Source organism: Mastigoproctus giganteus, chromosome 8 (genome assembly GCF_048544385.1).
Source record: "Mastigoproctus giganteus isolate SK-2022 chromosome 8, ASM4854438v1, whole genome shotgun sequence".
Taxonomy (NCBI): Eukaryota; Metazoa; Arthropoda; class Arachnida; order Uropygi; family Thelyphonidae; genus Mastigoproctus; species Mastigoproctus giganteus.
This window is the reverse complement of record NC_143582.1, coordinates 70,610,282-70,629,645: the sequence shown is the minus strand read 5'-3', so window position 1 is coordinate 70,629,645 and position 19,364 is coordinate 70,610,282. Positions and strand designations below refer to the sequence as shown.

Sequence of the window (19,364 nt, the reverse complement as noted above, 5' to 3'; positions counted from 1 at the left end):
TTCCTCATCTAGCTTTCAGCTAAGTATGTTAAAATAGATATAGAAATTGTAATATATAATGTAATATAAAATTTTGTGTTATGGCAAATTTCTCTTTTGCTCCGACTGAATTTAACTAGTTTGCTACTATTTCCACATTCAGCTTTATTTTCCATTTTACATATTGGTGAAGCAAATGCCTTCCCCTAACTTTTGGAATTTGTCCTTGAGAAATGCACTTCTGGATAATACAGTGTAACTGCCATGACACTATTTTCCAGCCAGCTTTCAGCATTTCAGGTATAATTTCATCTTTTCATACTTTGTATTTTACATGGCCTTTTCTACATTAACAATAGAAATAGTATTCAAAACCTCCTTTATTTCAGTCTTTTCCTCTTCTTCAGCTCCTTAAATAGTTCATCAAAACATTTATGTCATGTGTTAAAATATTCTTTTCTGTGTTAACTTCATCCTTATTTTTGGTTGTCATTAATTTTCCGAAATAATTTTTTCAGAATGTTAATCTTCATCTAAATTAATCCTAGCATTAGAAATTTTATTTAACTTTTTAGCATGTTCTCAGTTATATACACTGATGAGCCAAAACATTATGACCACCTACCTAATATGATGTTGTTCCTCCACATGCAGCCAAAACAGCTCGTACCCGGTGAGGCATGGATGCTACAAGATTTCTAAATGTGTCTTGTGGTATCTGGTACCAACACATAACCAGCAGACCTTTTAACTCCTGTAAGGTCCGTGGTTGAGATGCCACAGATCGCAGTTGCATTTCAATGCAAACCATTGATGCTCGATGGGATTGATGTCTGGGGAATATTTAGAGGCCAGGGCAATACCTGGAAGTCTTCCTCATGTTCCGCAAACCAATCTCGAACAATCCGGGCGGTGTGGCCTGGCACATTATTCTGCTGAAAGACAGCACCTCCAGAAGGGAAGACCGTTGCCATGAAAGGGTGTACCTGGTCAGCAATGATGTTTAGGTATGTGGTAGACATTAGAGTGCCCGGTACATGGATGACTGGACCCAAGGTATCCTAGCAGAACATCGCCCAAAGCATGACACTGCCACCAGCTTGTTTTCGTCCCACGGTGCATCCAGGTGCCATCACTTCCCCAGGTAAACGACACATACGTACCCGGCCATCCACATGGTGCAACAGGAAACATGATTCATCGGACCAGACAACCTTCTTTCAATCAAGGCCAAGTTTCAATGCTCATGTGCCCATCATAGGTGTTGTCACCAGTGACCGTGGTTAGCATGGGCACTCGGAGCGGCCTGCGGCTACGCAGCCCCATTTTCAGCAGGGTTCGATGTACTGTGTGTTGTGACACATTACTCCTGTCACCAGCATTCCAATTACCTGTGAGTTGCACCACAGTTGCCCTTCTGTTGCGATGTACCATCCGCGTGAGCCTTCGCCCATCTCAAGCATCGATGAGCAGCGATCGTCCAACACCTCGCTGGTGGTTTGTGGGTTTTTTCGGTAGGTACTAACCACGGCTGACCATGAGCACCCCGCCAGCCATGCCGTTTTGGATATGCTCTGACCCAGTCATATGGCCATTACAATTTGGCCTTTATCAGACTCGCTTAAGTCCGCTGCCTTTCCGATCTGAAGAACAAGAGTAACACTGATTAATGGAGCTCAGTATCAGGTGTTTTTTTTACTGTATCCTGACCCGTGCACTTGCAGTTGCTTCGATTTGCATAAAGACCCGCTGGTCATAATGTTTTGGCTCATCGGTGTATGTATATAATCATAAGAGAAATTGTCAGCAACTACTTTTCGTGTATAGTGAAGTAGCATTTGGTTTGTGTGTAGCAGAGATCAGGATTTTATCATTGAAAAAAAATAACCCCAAACAACTTGTTCATTTACCTACTAGAACACCAGATGGTCCTGACTACGCACTTAACACCCTTGATCTTTTCTTCACCAATAAATTTTCAAGAACACTTGAATGTTTCTTGGTCAGTGTTTCCCAACCTTTTTTTCAGATACAGACTACTTTTAAATTTAAGGTAGATAGATGTCAAGGCCCACAAAAAAAAAAATATTGAAGTATATATGTATATATTAATAACTATTTCCTTAAGAAATACTTATCAATAATATACAGTGATATGTAGTATACTTATGGAATTGTTGGCATACCTGCATTTTCCATCACTATTAATGGGATTATTGCCACTACCACAAAAAAAAAAAAAAAAAAAAAAACTGTTTTATTATCACTTTTCATGGACCACTTTCATAAGTTACCTGGGCCACATGTTGGAAAATACTGCTTTAGGTACAGTACATCAGTCAGATTGGTGTTGGTTGTTTTCCACAGATTCTTCTGATCCTAATATTTGTTCAGATAAGGCAGTAAAATTATTCTTGTAAAGATGAAATTCTTATTCCTCATTACACTCAATGCTCATCCTTTATTTGAACCATGGTTTTCCAATGAAAATGTTAAGGTCCTTCAAGGTAAGAATATAGCATATTGCAATTTGCTTATATTCAAGTCTCCACCTTCATTTTCTGCCTACACTAAAGCCTGCAACAATTGTAAACAAGTTATAAATAAATGCACACTTGGATTTGAAAAGGCTAAAGAAGTTGGAAACTTTACTTATCCAAAGGATAGCAGAGCTTTTGGATTTGACTTCTGTCCATCCATACTTCTGTTTCTGTTATATCCTGATTGCTCAATTACATCTCATCTAAAGGTAAGGCTGATTTATTAGATTACTTCTCTAAACCTTTCATTGATGATCTTGGTAAATTGACTCTTGCATACCAGTTGGTGGTGGATCTTATAGGAAGAAAAAAAATTAGAAGAATCCTGAACAGTCTTTATGCCAAGAGGTCTCCAGATCCTGGTGACATCCCCCCCCATTTATCATCCCACTGCATGTACCCTCATCTCTTTCCAAAGTAATGGAGAAATCCATCAGCTGCTAACTGTTACACTCTCTTAATCCTTCATCTGATTAACAATCACTGGTATCAGTTCTGTCATTCTCTTATCCACTGTTGATACCTTGGTTTATGTTACCCTTCTGATGATAATTTAAATGCTGTTCTCCAGGTAATTCCTGGTGGGAAGAAGAAACTTAGTTAACTTCAAACTGCATTGAATAAACTGGATTTTTCTCTTTCATTAAAAAAATTTCTAACTTAGTTAACTTCTGCATTGAATAAACTAGGTTTTTTGCTTCTATTCTTGTCATTACTTTTCTTCTAAATGGCTACCGACGCAACAAATACTCCCAACCATTCATTATTGTTCCACATATGTAGTGATGTGAAACATAATGAATCAAAACTGTTCTTTAATTCCTAGACTGTATCCTGAAGAGAACATTCAGATTAATTGAGTCATTTTAATTGACTCTTGCTTCCTATCATACAGATATTCAGTTTCTGCTGCATGCCTTTTATTAGAAAGCCTGGACAGCAATATAATCTGGATTACCATCTTGGTTTTGTCTTGCATGTTAATTGCAAATGTATGATTTGTTTTCCAACTTCAACCTGTACGAGGTTAAATGAATTCCTTATGAATCTTTTTTCTAGTTTGTGTGGTATGGCATGAGATTTTGTTCCATCATCATGCAGCCTTCAAAAAGTATTTTTTAAAAATGCTGCAGGATGGTTGAACCCATTCTGGAGTTGCCTTCTTGAACTCTTTGAAGAAAGCACTAAACATTGGCCAAGTCTTCCTGATTCAGATCTTTTTATAGCTCCATGCAATATTTTAGTGTATCATCATGGTGCACTTTTAAGAGCAAGCTTTGTTCCACGAAGGAATAGATTGATTCCATAGCTTTGTTTTGTTCAGATTTTAAGTGATTTGTTTACATTTACATTTTCTAGATCTGTCCTCTTATTTGGTTCCTTCATTGTCATTAGATAATGCAGTTAACTCTTGTATATCTTCTCCCATGCCTTCCTTTCTGACCACACAAAGAGAAAGGTAATTCTTATTTTGCCCTTAAGAGAACACATAGGGTGAAGGTTTGGTAGAGAAACATCTGTTGAAATGAAGTCACCTGAAACATTGCACCAAATAAGGAGTTAGCTTGCTCATCATTGCTTTTAAGCCCTGACTAGTTTCCTCTTCCTTGAAAGGAATGTACAGCTACCACTCTACATGATTTTCGATGTTTGTAAACTAATGGCTGTTTTTAACTCATTTTTTTATTCTGATTTCAGAGATGTTCATGAGTTGTGTTATTAAATGTATTAAGTTAGGAGTAAATGCTGAGATTTTGTAAACTAAATCTTCACCTGTTGGCAACATTGTTTCAAGCCATTTACTTCTCGACTTGGAGAGCTGCATGCAACAGTGTTTATCAGTGTGAGATCAGTTTATTTTTGAGGTTATCATGTCAGACTTGTGCTGAACAGTGAGTAAAACATCTTCACTCAAGTGTTTGAACAATCGGAACTTATTATGCTATATTTGTGGAAGTTATGTAGGCCTCGAGCAAAGACGATATTACAGAATTTGTAAAAAAAAAAAATATATGTATTATGTTTATTTTGGAGTACTCTGCGTAAAGTTTGCCGAACCTGTGTTTGAAGCATTCATATAGGAAAATTGGTAAAAAGAAGGCTATGCCATTTGCAATTATCATGATTTGACAAGAGCATACAAACCACTGTGTGACTGTTATTTTTGTTTTATTAATGTAGAGGGATACAATGTAAAGAGTAAGAAGGGCATTGTTTATCCTAATATTCCATCTGCCATTAGACCAGTCCCATGTGGAGATGACTTGCCAATTCCATGCTCTCCACTTATATTGGAGAATGCAGTAGCAGAGAGTACCGAAAGTGACGCTTCTGAAGATGAAACTGAAGCCTACATGTCTGGAGACTGAATCCAGCCCACTACTGTTTTCACAGCACAAACTCAGTGATCTGGTAAGAGATTTAAATTTAACAAAGGAAGTTGCAGAACTCCTTTGTTCTAGACTTAAGTCAAAAAATCTAGCACATGGGATGTTTTTCTCATGGTACAGACACAGAGAATGAGAACTAGGCCCCTACTTTTCTGAGGTATTTTCTATGGGTTTATTTTTTTGTAGTAATATAAATGACTTAATGAACTATTTAGGAATTAGTTACAGTCCTTCACAGTGAAGAATTTTTATTGACTCGTGAAAGAGGAATCTCAAAGGTGTGTTGCTCCACAATGGAAATAAATATGAGTCAATTCCAGTAGCTTATTCTCTGCATTTTAAAGAAACATATGAGAACTTGAAGAAGTTGTTGACAAATGTTAATTATGAAGAACATGATTGGTTGACTTTAAAGTAATAGGCATGTTACCTGGATAGCAATCTTTTTACATAAAAAGATTTTATGTAAAAAACTTTGCCTAGATCAAAGAACATGGTTCATAAACTACTTGTAGACCCCCAAAGCTCTCCTCTTTCCACCCTTGCACATCAAACTGACTTTGTGAAAGCTTTACCTCAGGTAGGTTCCTAGTTCAACTACCTTTTGTACTAAATTACCATTGATCACCCAAAAGAAGCTTAAACAAGGTATTTTTGTTGGACATCAAATTTGCAAACTGATGAGGGGACCAAGATTTTGAGGGAATTATGGAATAAAAGAAAAACAGGCATGGATTAGTTTCAGGTATATTGTTGAGAACTTACTACAAGAATATAGTTGAAAATATGTTGGCAAACTTCAAGAAGCTGGACTGCAACATGGGTGTCAAGGTATATTTTCTACACTCCGACATTGACTACTTTCCAGAAAGCACTAGGAAGTGTTAGTGAAGAACACAGTGAGAGGTTTCTCCAGGACATTAAAGACATAAAGATGAGGTACCAGGGAAGTTGGAATGTCAACATGATGACTGACTAATGTTGGATGCTGAGGAGGGACACTAAAATTGAAGGATCTGTAAGAAAATCAAAGAAAAAAAAAAATATGACCCATGGTAGATCGGTTTAAAATGAGAGGTGAGTGTTTAATGGACATTTTACCCTAACTGCTCCTTTTAATAGTGTTTTGAACTTGTATTTAAATATAAAAGTCTAGTAAAAGTAAAATTTTGTTATAATTTTAATGCACAGAATCTGCCAAAATTAACAACAATTTGTGAAAAATCAAATTTTCTTTTGTGATTTTTGAAGAAACCTGATATTGATGGAAACAAATGGAAGTCAATTTTTGAAATGCATTAGAAAATGATTTAGAAACATCCTTTTCTGAGAAAACATCATTGAATTTTTTTTCAAAATGCAAGCTATTCATGTTTCCAAAACAGGCTTGTTTTGTTAGCATTGAAGACCCACTCAGATTTATAACCTTTTTCTGAATAAGTTTCTTGTTCTATTGGATGTTTCAAAGCTAGGCTAGATGGCAGAAGGAGAATCTGCTGATACCTCTTCTGCCATCCTCACATTAGGTAGGCTTCTTAAAATTATGAAACCAGCACTGGCTGTCTTAACTTATTAGAATCCCCTCGACGTGAGGTGATCTCCCAGTGACGCTGCTGGACTTCCAGAATAGCATCACTGGGATCCAACGCCCACAGCCCAGGTTCCAGGCTTACATCAATGGAATCAGGCGTGTTTGCCATGCGCTGCGACCCGTGGAAATTCGGAAAGGGGGATCCTGGTGGTTGAGGGGCCCAGCTTCAATACACCACTTTGGCCCCTGCTTCAACAAGACGGGTGGTCCTGGAAGGCCCGGCTAGGATCAATCGGCTAGTAGGCTCGCCTGCGAGGGTCAACCATGTCAATGCCACGCCCCTACCCTCATGGTCCGAGGGACAGGATTCAGGCTGTCGGCGGTGCGGATATAGTGTCTGGGTAGCCCTGGCGTTCCACTCCCAAGCGCATTTATTGCATGCCGGGTAGTGGGCATCCCTTTGGGCTCCGTGGTGGGTGGGGAACCCGGGCACTGAACAATTTAAAAAACTATATGAATCCTGATAAACTTACTCCTTCAGGGGCCCCAACCCGGTCCCTATCTGAAAATTTAGACAGAGAGGCAGATAGCATTATTGCTAAAAAGAGGCAGCGAACCGAATTAGCATCAGGGCCTGTCCCAAGGTTCTTAATCATGCGTTCTACCAATGAAACAGCGATTGGTAAAATGTCGCCCTTTTTTATTCAAAAAGGGTTAGATGGGTTAGCAGGTTCACCCAAATCAGTTAAGAGGCTTCGTTTCTGAAGACCTTTTAATTGAAACTAAAAATGACAGGCAATCTGAACATCTACTCCGAACAACATCAATCGGAGGAATACCTATAACAGTGACACCACACAGAACACTCAATTCATCGAGAGGTGTCATTTCGGAGTGGGACCTTCTCGACGTAACCGAGGAGGAAATCTGCTCCGAATTAAAACCACAGGGAGTTATTGCCGTCAAGAGAATTACTGCGCGAAGGGATGGAAAAATTGTTAAAACCAGGAGCATTATCCTGACTTTTAACTCTCCTAAACCTCCTGACGAGATTAAAGCTGGATACGTCAATTGTTCAGTGCGTCCATACGTTCCGAACCCTTTACGGTGTTTTAAATGCCAGAAGTATGGACATTCTCAAATGGCCTGCCGTGGAGTCCTTGCATGCGCTCGATGCGGTGCAAAGGACCACGAAACAACAGCATGTTCAGCCGTAAAACCCACCTGTATTAACTGTGAAGGCGAATACCCGGCCTACTCACGAACATGCCAGAGGTGGAAAGAAGAAAAAGAAATTCAACGGCTGAAAGCAGAGCTAAATATATCATACCAGGAGGCAAGGAAATCGGTCAAACCCCTGAATATCAACAAACCTACCTACGCCCAGAAGGTAGCAGGGAGATGTTCCGTCGGAACTCAGACGGACATGACCATTCCTCCAAAGGAGTCTTTCACTCCCATCGCGCGTTACCTCTTAAGTTCTCAAAAACCTGCACAGAAAAACCAATCAGCTGCCACTGCTATATCAGTGCCTCCTAATGCTCCACAAGTAACCAAGGTAATTACGAAAGAAAAGAATAAGAAAGGGGAAGTCCCCCCTAGTACCCAAGAAAACATGGATGTCGAGCAGAAGGAGGTACCCGAAGATTCAGTCTTGGAACTCTTTGCGGAGGAAGAAATGGACACGGGACAGCGTCCATTCTTCCCCAAAAAAGATAAACCCAAGACTGATAAAAGTAAGCCCTCAGCACCTCGGAAGCCGCCTGATGGACCCACCAAGCCAAAATAATGGCTAAATTCCTACAATGGAATTGTCGTGGATTCCGGCGAAATATTGATGACATCAAGGCCCTCCTGCAAAAGCATGAGCCAGTTTGCTTTTGCTTGCAGGAGACATATCTATAGGCAAATGATGATCCCACCATGCACAACATCACAATTTTTCGAAAGGACAGAATTGCTGATGGCTCTGCTCATGGGGGAGTGGCTATCCTTGTGGGTAACCATACCCCAGTGCAGCCCCTGCTAATTACAACTAGCATAGAAGCTGTTGCAATTTGCCTTACGGTGGGATTTTTATTAACGGTCTGCTCTATCTATTTGCCACCTGGGACTGACATCTCCCAAGAAGACCTTGATGATCTTCTAACGCAGTTGCCTCCCCCTTTCTTACTTCTCGGGGATTTTAACGGACATAACACCCTGTGGGGTAGTGCTAACATCAAAGGAAGGGGACGAGTCATAGAGCGTATGCTCAATGACCTTTCCTTTCTAAATACTGGAACAAACACCTTCCATGCCTACCCTACTTTTTCTGTCATTGATCTCTCTATCTGCTCCCCTTCTCTACTCCCTTCACTCACTTGGGAAGTGGAGGAGAATCCATATGGAAGTGATCACTTCCCTGTGATAACCTTGTTACACAGTGGGAGACCATGTCTTCCTTTTAGGTTACCACGGTTGAAGTTTGATCACGGTGACTGGAATGCCTTCCAACATCAGGCAAATTTTGTTCTTAGCAGTCAGTCAAGAACCTATCAATGATGCAGTTAAGTACATCACAGAAAATATTGTCCAAGCAGCTGCGAATGCAAAAACATCTGCCCGGTTTCCACCATTTCCCAAACCTTGGTGGAATTCACAATGCACAGCAGCAAAAAAGGCTCAAAACAAAGCCTGGGGGATATTCCGCCGATATCCTACCACGACCAACCTTATAGCCTTTAAACGTGCACGAGTCAAAGCACGATATATCCGCCGTCAGAGTCAAAAGGAATCGTGGATCCGTTTTACATCATCTATTAACCAGTCTACCAACTCTAAGGTAGTCTGGGATAAAATCCGGAAAATGAAGGGAAAATATACATCCCACCCTTCTTCAATCCTAGATTATAATGGATGCGCTATTGCAGATCCAACTGCAATAGCCAATTCTCTTGGGGAAACATTCTCTAACATCTCTGCAATATCTTCGTATTCCCCAGAGTTCCTGGTCCTGAAATATAAAATCGAAAAACAGGCACTTAACTTTAAATCAAAGAGCATTTATCCCTACAACGGGGATTTCACTATTCACGAACTGAAAAGAGCCCTCGCTCTTTCCAAAGCAAGTGCCGTTGGACCAGATGGCATCCATTATGAAATGATTAAACATCTTTCACCAAAATCTATGGATTGTCTGCTCCTTCTGTATAACAGAATCTTTACTGAAGGGCAGTTTCCGGACTCCTAGCGAAAGGCAATCGTTCTTGCCTTTCCTAAGCCAGGAAAGGATCCAAAAGTCACCACCAATTATCGTCCTATTGCTCTGACTAGCTGTCTGTGCAAAATCCTGGAGAGAATGGTTAATTCTCGTTTAATATGGTATTTAGAATCAAATGACCTTCTCTCCAACATCCAGTGCGGCTTCTGAAGGAACCGGTCCACTTTGGACCATCTTATTAGACTGGAAACATCCATCCGGGATGCTTTCTAAAACGCGAACACTTGGTGTCAGTGTTCTTTGACATGGAGAAAGCGTATGACACAACTTGGAGATTTGGCATTTTAAAAGATTTACATAGCCTAGGACTTAGAGGGCATCTCCCCTTTTTTTTATTCATCCTGTGGGATCCTCACTTCGTTCCTTCAGCCAAGAGGAGGGAGTACCACAAGGATCAGTATTAAGTGTCACGCTTTTCGCCATCAAAATAAATTCCATCACAGAACAACTTCCTCCAACTGTAAACAGTGCCCTCTATGTTGATGACTTTAGCATTTTTTGTCAGTCATGCAACATGAGGGTTATTGAAAGACAACTGCAAAAAGCCATTGATCGCCTCAATTCCTGGACACTTACTAATGGCTTTAGGTTCTCGCCGGAGAAGACCGTTTGCATACACTTTTGTCGTAAGCGTAATCTTCATCCTGAACCTGAATTAAGGCTCGGACAAAATGCTATTCCAGTAGCAGGGGACACAAAATTCTTGGGACTCATATTTGATAAAAAACTCACATTTCTGGATCACATCCGTCAACTCCGCACAAAGTGCACACGAGGGCTTAATATTCTCCACTCGCTCTCCTCTACATCTTGGGGAGCTGACTGATGCACCATTCTGTGGCTTTACCGTGCACTTGTGCGATCCAAATTAGATTATGGGTCCCAGGTATATTCCTCAGCCAGAGACAGTGCCCTTCGATGGCTGGATCCTGTCCATCATCAGGCTCTCCGTATCGCTACTGGAGCATATCGCACATCTCCTGTCCAGAGCTTATACGTCGAAGCAAACGAACCACCGTTATCGCTTCAACGTAAACAGTTGTCTTTAAAGTATGCTTTAAAACTGAAATCCCTGCCAGACCACCCTACGTGGCTATCCGTTTTTGAGCCACGATGGGAAAATTTGTACAATACCCGTAAGACTGCCAATCGTCCTTTTGGTATTCATCTCCAAGAGCTACTCAAAGAACTTAATATCAAGGTAGACAAGGTTGCCCAAACACATAAGCAACCCCTTCCACCCTGGCATGCTCATGTCCCGAAATGTGATTTGTCCCTTCAGAATTGGGGAAAGTCGGACACTCCATCATCTGTCTACCTGCAGCTTTATTCAGCACACCGAGCTGAACATTCTGACTTCGCGCCAGTTTACGCAGACGGTTCGAAGTCAGAATCATATGTGGGATCTGCTGCTGTCTTTACAGACAGCACTACATCGGAGCAGATTCCCTCTGAATGTAGCATATTTACTGCAGAGCTGCACGCAATTGAGTTAGCCTTGGATCACATTAGTAAATGCCAATACCAACGGTTCATTTTATATTCCGACTCTCTTAGCATGTTACAGGCTTTAATATCTGTGAGATATAATCCTCATCCAGTTCTGTCTAGTATTCAGCAGAAGATTCACTTCCTCTGTAGGCGCCTCCGTAGCCAGGTGGGAAGGAGCAACAGTGCGTAGCACACGCTTCTTGATTAGACCTGGGTTCGAGCCCGTCACCACCAAATACGGAGGATACGGAAAGGTCAGGGAATGACCACCGCATATCCCCGGAGCAATATGGCCTTAGTTGCTAATGCTCCTAAAAAAAAAAAACCAAAAAAAAAAAAAACTTCCTCTGTGGACATGAATATGATATCCGCTTCTGCTGGATTCCCAGCCACATTGGGATTACGGGAAATGATTTGGCTGACGCCGCAGCCAAATCAGCAATTCCCAATAATAACTGCTGCCTGTCAGTCCCCTATACAGACTACAGGCAAATAATACATCAAAAGATACACTCCCAATGGCAGGATTCATGGAATAGACAGACTACGAATGAATTATATCATATAAAGCCTGTAATTGAACCGTGGCAGGTCTAGTCTGCGCAGGAATCGTAAGGAGGAAGTTGTTCTTGCCCGGACCCGCATAGGACACAGTCATTTAACTCATTCGTTTCTGCTGAGGGCTGATGACCCTCCTATGTGTGTGTCCTGTGGCACAATTTTAACGATTAGACACCTTTTAATTGACTGTCCAGATTTTAGCAGCACCCGTTTTACCGCTTTTAATTATCTGACTGAACCTTATACACTCAGTCAGATTTTATCTGACAATGACGTGTCTGCTGTTTTTAACTATTTGAAATCAATAAAAGTTTTTAATTGTATGTAAAATTTATGTTATTGTTATCTCTTTATTGGTTTATTTTTTATATACCTGTTATTATATATCTGGACATGGTGGCCTAACTACTTAGGTCACTGAATGTTTTAACTTTTTATAATATGACCGGTATTTGGCACATTATAGCCTCAGTTGCTGATGCGCCAATAAAACCCAAACCAAACCAAACCAAACTTATTAGAATTTGTACCTGAATTTTGTAAAAGTCCTGTAAATTACCGTATTTCCCCATGTATAAGATGCACCTTAATTTTGGGGCCCGAAATTTGAAAAAAAATGTATTACGTAAAGTTATTGAACTCAAGTTTTATTCATTATAAAATTCATACAACTCCTCATCACTAACAATACTCCCATCCATTAGCTTGTCCTCATCTGTGTCTGATGATGAATCACTGTCTTCATATATTGCCTCGTTCTCAGTTCCATCTATGGCATTTGAAATGCCACACTTCTTAAATGACTTGACAACAATCTCAATCTTGATATTATCCCAGGATCTTTTCACCCAGGTACAAACTTCTCCTATAGTTGGTTTCTTCACTCTTCCTGCTGGTGTCAAATTGTCCCCAGAAGTCTTCATCCATTGGTTCCATTCGTCTCTCATGGCAGCTTTGAAGGGTTTGTTAATGCTGACATCAAGTAGTTGGAGCTGGGATGTCAAGTCTCCAGGTATGATGGCAAGTTTTGTTTTTTGCTCTGCAGCAATCTTCTTTGTGTTTTTTGTTATGTGTGCCCTGAACTGATCAAGCACCAATAAGGCAGGTTTGCGTAAGAGCCCACCTGGTCTCCTGCTCCAAACTTTCTCAAACTGGATCTTCATCCCATCCTGATCCATCCAACCTTTGTCATGAACGTGGACAATCACTCCTCGAGGAATGTCTTCTTTTGGCATTGTTTTGCATTTGAAATCAGTATAGGAGGCAGTTTGGTTCCGTCGGCACAACAAGCTAGAACAACTGTATAATGGCTCTTTTCATGTCCACTTGTCTTCACAGTTACAGTTTTCACCCCCTTCTTATCAACAGTTCTGTTACTTGGGACATCAAATTGAAGGGGAATTTCGTCCATATTTGCAATCTGTCCCAACTCAAACTGATGTGTCTTCCGACATTGAATGACAAAATGATGAAATTCAAGGACCTTCGGCTCATAGCGTTCAGGCATCTTTTAGGCAAGTCTGGTGCATGTACGCATGCTTAGTCCACTCCGTTTCATGAACCTAAAGCACCAATTGTGTCCTCCTTTGAAATCAGTAACTTCTTTTTCATCAGCAATTCTTGCCTCATGCTGAACCATCTTTGTGGACACATGAATTCCAATTGCCCTTTGCTCTTCAATCCATATCTTCAATTCCCTCTCTAAATCAAGCCATTTTGCTGGCTTGCCTCTTATGGCCTTCTTCTGCCGTGGCGTTTTCAGTAGGGTTTCTTCTTCCCGTAGCCAGTCTCGGATTGTTTTCTCAGTTGGAGGAGGACCAAACTCACGTTCAGCAGCACGATTTCCATTCACTTTTGCAAACTGGATCACTTTTAACTTGAATTCAGCACTGTACGAAAATCTTTTCTGAGCCATTTCTGGGCAGAACTTGGCAAAACGTAACCTAATATACCTGTAACAAGTGCGAAACAATGAGTGCAAAGACAACAAATGCAAGTAAAAAAATTTACAACCACTGTATAAGACGCACCCAGTTTTTAGACCCCAAATTTTTCGAAAAAAGGTGCGTCTTATACATGGAGAAATACGGTAGTTTGGCTTTGCAGATGACACATACTAATAGTCATTTTCTCTTGTGACTAGTCCTCCACAAATTTTCACTGCTTCCGGTTTTTTTTTTTTTTTTTTTTTTCATTTTTCAAAGTTGGGCTATAAGGTGTATATGATGCTTTTAGCGATGTTTTCATGTCACTTGCAATAATGGCCTTTATGGTATATACTTTTTTTTTTTTTTTTATTGAAGTGCTGATTTGTTTGCATAAAACTGATGGGAAACTGCACAATTGTTTTTACTTTGAGCTGGCTCAACAAGGAATGTTGTCTTATATTCTAAAGAACACCTTTTATCCTCTTAGCCACGTCTATGTTTCCCCTCGCCTATCATATTGCTTAGGGGCACATTTAATATTAATGCAATTTAAATTGACAGATTTACTGCCAGTGATTAGAACCAACTATCATATTAGGCCTAACATAGCCGAGTGGTCAGGAGCGAGAGTGCAGTAACACTTGCTCTTTGGCAGTCATAGGGTTCAAGCGCACGACTGCCAAATATGACTAATGTTTGTATTGATAGTTTATTGTAAATCCACTGACCTAGTGGTCGTGCCAGAGTATAAACAAGAACATATACCCTATATGTAATGTACTGCTATATTAAAGCAGTACAATAATGTATGAAACATGAACACGGTCACTGTTTTGGGGAAGATGGAATAGAACGTAACCAATACATACGAATAAAGTTTGACACAGAAAAGCAAGTTGTGGTGTGGTGAAGGTGTTGGCTAATGTCCTTGATGCCTATAAAGAAGAGGCAGTAAGATGTTGTGAGATAAGGTATTGCACTCCATCTTGTCTCACAACATCTTGCAGCCTCAATAAATTTTTGGTTTTTGTCAGTGGCAAAGGCTGCATGAGTTTCAACTGGCTGGTATTCAAGCTGATTGCTTCACAGATTGCAAATTAGTATACAGAAATAAAATCACCCAGTGCTCATGGAACTACCGTATTAAAGTATCAACACCCCTATGAAATGTTAGTAAGCAGTCAACAAAATTACAAGAATTGTAAAAGAATAAGCCTATGTGATAGTATATTTGCATTAGTGCCTATTGTAGGTTAAAATCACCTTTTATTTCGATTTTGAGGTGCCTCTGTAGCCAGGTGGGCAGGAAGCAGCAGTGCAAAGCACACGCTTCTTGATTAGACCGGGGTTCGAGCCCGTGACCACCAAATACGGAGGATGCGGAAAGGTCAGAGAATGACCATCAAATACGGAGGATGCGGAAAGGTCAGAGAATGACCACCGCCATATCCCCGGAGCAATATGGCCTTAGTTGCTAATGCTCCTAAAAACCAAAATAATAACAACAACAACAATTTTGATTTTGAATGAAAATTCAATGTCAGAATATAATACAGAAGTTGCTAAATTTTGCAGCTGACGATAGACATATGCCAAATTATTTGTTCACAATTGTGGACAAATAATTTGGTACAGCGTATACACTGTACCAAACTGGTTTTTGGAACTGGTCCACCTTTTTTCTTAAAGTGTATGGAAAAGGTTCATGGTCATTTCCTTGTCAAAAAAAAAATATATGGCAGAAATGATTTACCCTAGCATACTTCAACAGTGGTTATTCCTTCATGGTGCTGCATCATTCATCCAGAATGATGCAGCACCACAATGGAATAACCAGATAATCCTACAACTGATCCAACTTAGCAGTTGGATCAGTTGTAGGATGGGGGGTCCATCTGCTTGTCTTCTGAGAACAGTACATATGGCAACTCCCCCCTCTAATGGGGATGAATATATATCAGCCTATGTTACTGACTCTTGGCAGGAACTGAATCAGTAAATTAAGTAATAACAGATTTGTTAATGTATGCATTGTTGTGTTACATATCAGGTGTGTTAGCAAATAAGTACTAATTCATGATAAGAAAAAATAAAATAAAAGAGCAAAAAGCAACTAATTTTCCTCAAAGTGGTGCACAGCAACAAAAATAATATCCACTGCTTCAGCTGCAATATACAGTATATGGATGAACAATGTGTTATGTCTGAAAAAATAATAATAATAATAATTACCTGATTTCTATTGGTTAATTTTTAATGAAATTTGAGAAGGCTTAACAAGCCTTTTAGAAAGATCTAAATATAAAAGTTCAGCAAAATCCATCCGCTGAGAGTTGAGTTATTACATGCAGACGGACAGACAAAGAAATAATAATTATCAGATTTCTATTGGTTTGATTTTAATAAAATTTAGGATGACTTGACAAATCTTTCTAAAAGGCCCAAATATAAAATTTCATGAAAATCCATCTATTGGGAATCAAGCTATTATATGTGGACACATAGGCAAAGAAATAGCATTAGCATTAGCAAAGGCACATTTGCTAATTAGCATTAGCAAATGTGCCTTTGCTAATATAGCATCAACCAAAAAAAAAAAAAAACCCCTTATTTCACTCATCCACTCGCTCCAAATTTTTGTCAAGTTCTGCCTTGAATCTATTTAAGCTGTCAACTTCTACAATCACAGATGGAAGTTTGTTCCAACCACCTGCTGGCTAAAGGCAAACTTCTGCACATTTATCCTACAACTGTCTTTCCTCAATTTGAATTTATTGCCTTCTCAGGCGATTATTCTGAGCAAGAGGAAGAAACCCATCCGCATTGAGCATGCCCAAACCATTCAAGGCTTTATACACCTCAATCAGATCATCTCGCAGGTGCCTAGTCTCCAGACACTGTAATTTGGAAAACTTAAGCCTTTCTTTGTAAGAGCAACCTTTTGTTCCATTCACTAATCTTGTTACCCTTCTCTGTACTTGTTCCAACAGCTCTACATCCTTCCTAAAATGAGGCCTCCAGACCTGTATACAGTACTCAAGGTGTGGCCTGACCTACAACAGGATAATCACCTCCTTATCCTTGCTAGAAAAATTCCTGTATATCATTGACAAGACACCATGAGCTACTCTTGCAGACCGTCTGCACTGCTCAGAAAACTTCATATCTACCTGCACAATTACCCCCAGGTCCTTTTCATTCTCTACCACTGTCAGTGTGGTACCACAGAGTTGATACGTTACTCTGGGATTACTGCTTCCCATATATAGTACTTTAAATTTGTCAATGTTAAACTTCATTTACCGCCTCTCAGCCCATCTGCTCAACTTTTCTAGATCCTGTTGCAGTAGTGTACTGTCATTAACAACCCTACCAACCTTCGTATCGTCTGAATACTTGGACATTAAGCCTGATATACCATCATCAGTATTATTTATAAATACAGAAAACAACAGTGGACCAAACACTGACCACTGAGGGCTCCACTAATAACATTAGTCCCCGAAGAATAGTGTCCATTGATTACCACTCTCTGTCTTCTCCCACTCAACCATCCCTTTATCCATAGCAGCAATTTGCCTCCAGTGCCACACTGCTCCAATTTGTGCAGCAGTCTTCCATGTGCAACAAATAATAATAATAATTGTCAGATTTTAATTAAATTTAGGATGGCTGTATAAATCTTTCTTAGAAGGCCTAGACATAAAATTTCATGAAAACCCATCCACTGGGAGTTCAGTTATTATGTGAGGATGAAAAAAAAAAAATAATAATAATAAATGCTAGATTTCTGTTGGTCCGATTTTAATGAAATTTGAATTGGCTTGATATATCTTTTTAAAAGGTCCAAGTATGTATATAATTTCATGAAAATCTCTCTGCTGAGAGTCAAGTTGTTTTACATGCAGATGACACGGTGAAGACAATAGTTGCGTTTTCATATTTGTTAATGTGCTTAACACAAAGGAATTAAAGTAACAAATTGTGGATGATGATGGATGTCAAAAAAATTGTATTGAGTCACATGTGACTCCACATTAAAAATCTCCCAAGTTATAAGTTAATTCTGCTATCACTTAAACACTGTACAATTCATATTTAATAATTTGTTATGATTTAAAATTCTAAACTTGTGTTTCATTATCAAATGACTTGTGTATGACTTTGTGTAGTGAAACATTTTTAGTAGTTTCTTAACAATTGTGTTATCTAAATAAATCAACTTCTCAAAAAATAAAATATTTCAATGTAATGCCATTTTTTTTTCCCTTAACATTTGCAGTTCTTTTATGTGAACTTTGATCATGTTGATTGAACAAACTCATGATTATGAAATGTAAAATTGTCTACAAAGAGCAGATTTCAGCCATGGCGATAAATGTGTGAGATGTTGGCTGTGTAGAACTTCAGTCCTGATTTAACAAAGGCCATAAATACTGCCCTCTGTTAATGGTAACAATATATAAGAAACTGTCTTGCAGCTGACGATTAGGTTAAAAGCAAAAAAAAAAAAAAAACAATGCAGTGTAATCGGTCCATATTATAACATATATTTCATATGGGTTACTTTACACTGACTTTACACTGATCATTGTATGCTAAACAGTGTAAAATGACACACAAAAAAAACGGAGAGAGAGAGAGAGAGAGAGAGAGAGAGAGAGAGAGAGAGAGAGAGAGAGAGAGAGAGAGAGAGAGAGAATATCGAAATGTATAACCAATTGAGTTGAAAGAATACTGTGTTTGGTGAAGATTGCTTTTATACTGATGACACAAATTAATATGGATTCAGCTGTTGCTCTTGGTAAAATTTGATATATTCATTTGTTTTTCTTTTCAGATTGACTCCATTATTGTAAACAGAGAGAGAGAGAGAGAGAGATTAGCTGCTAGTTAACAATTACAATCTTTTTTAAAAGGTCCTTCCATTTAATAGCAGTCCTTTGAGTCACTCAGTAAATGGCAATATTTTAATTCAGAAGTCTAATACTTGAATTATTACACCTAATTCTGTTTTTACACGATAGATACGTTCCTGAAAAATACGTGCAAAAAAAATTGGTGTAAAAAAAAGACATTGTATATATGGAAGAAAAGAAGATTGGTTCTGGATCTAAAGAATCAGTAAAAATAATTTAAAAAAAAAAAACACATGAAAATATTCGTTTTAACCTTATTATTTTATTTAAACAAAATACACACGTAATAATATGTAATGAAAATGTATTAAAGTAAATTTGCATGCATATGAAATGAAAAAATTCTTCATGAACAAAAAAAATCTGTTTTACCCATAACAAGATTTTATTCATTTTCACCTTCTGATAATAAACGGCACATATGTTTGCATACGACTGGAATATCACTGCTATCACTAGAAATGTTGTGGACATTGTCTTCTTCCTCTATTAATGAAATTCCTTCTGTGATCTCTTGAGCAAAATCAGCACGAGTCTCCTCTGGTGCTGATGTTTCACCGGTTTTACGAATGAATTCAGTTATTAATCGTTGTGTTCGTGTTTTGGTTAGGCTGTTATATAATTCTCTGTAAGAGGCTGTCAACAACTTCAGTTCACGTTGAAACTTCCCAGCGCGTTCCTCATTAGGGTCATGTTTGACAAAATGATTACCTAATTTTCTGGTCAGTTCCAGACCTTCTTTTATTAAATCTGCATTTAGAAT

At 39.1% G+C, this 19,364-nt stretch overlaps 1 protein-coding gene across 1 annotated transcript in view; it reads left to right on the top strand.

Moving 5' to 3' along the window:
• Positions 1 to 19,364, top strand: part of LOC150081616 (SPARC-like) — a 111,928-nt gene that overhangs the window by 67,249 nt on the left and 25,315 nt on the right. The window lies entirely within an intron of this gene.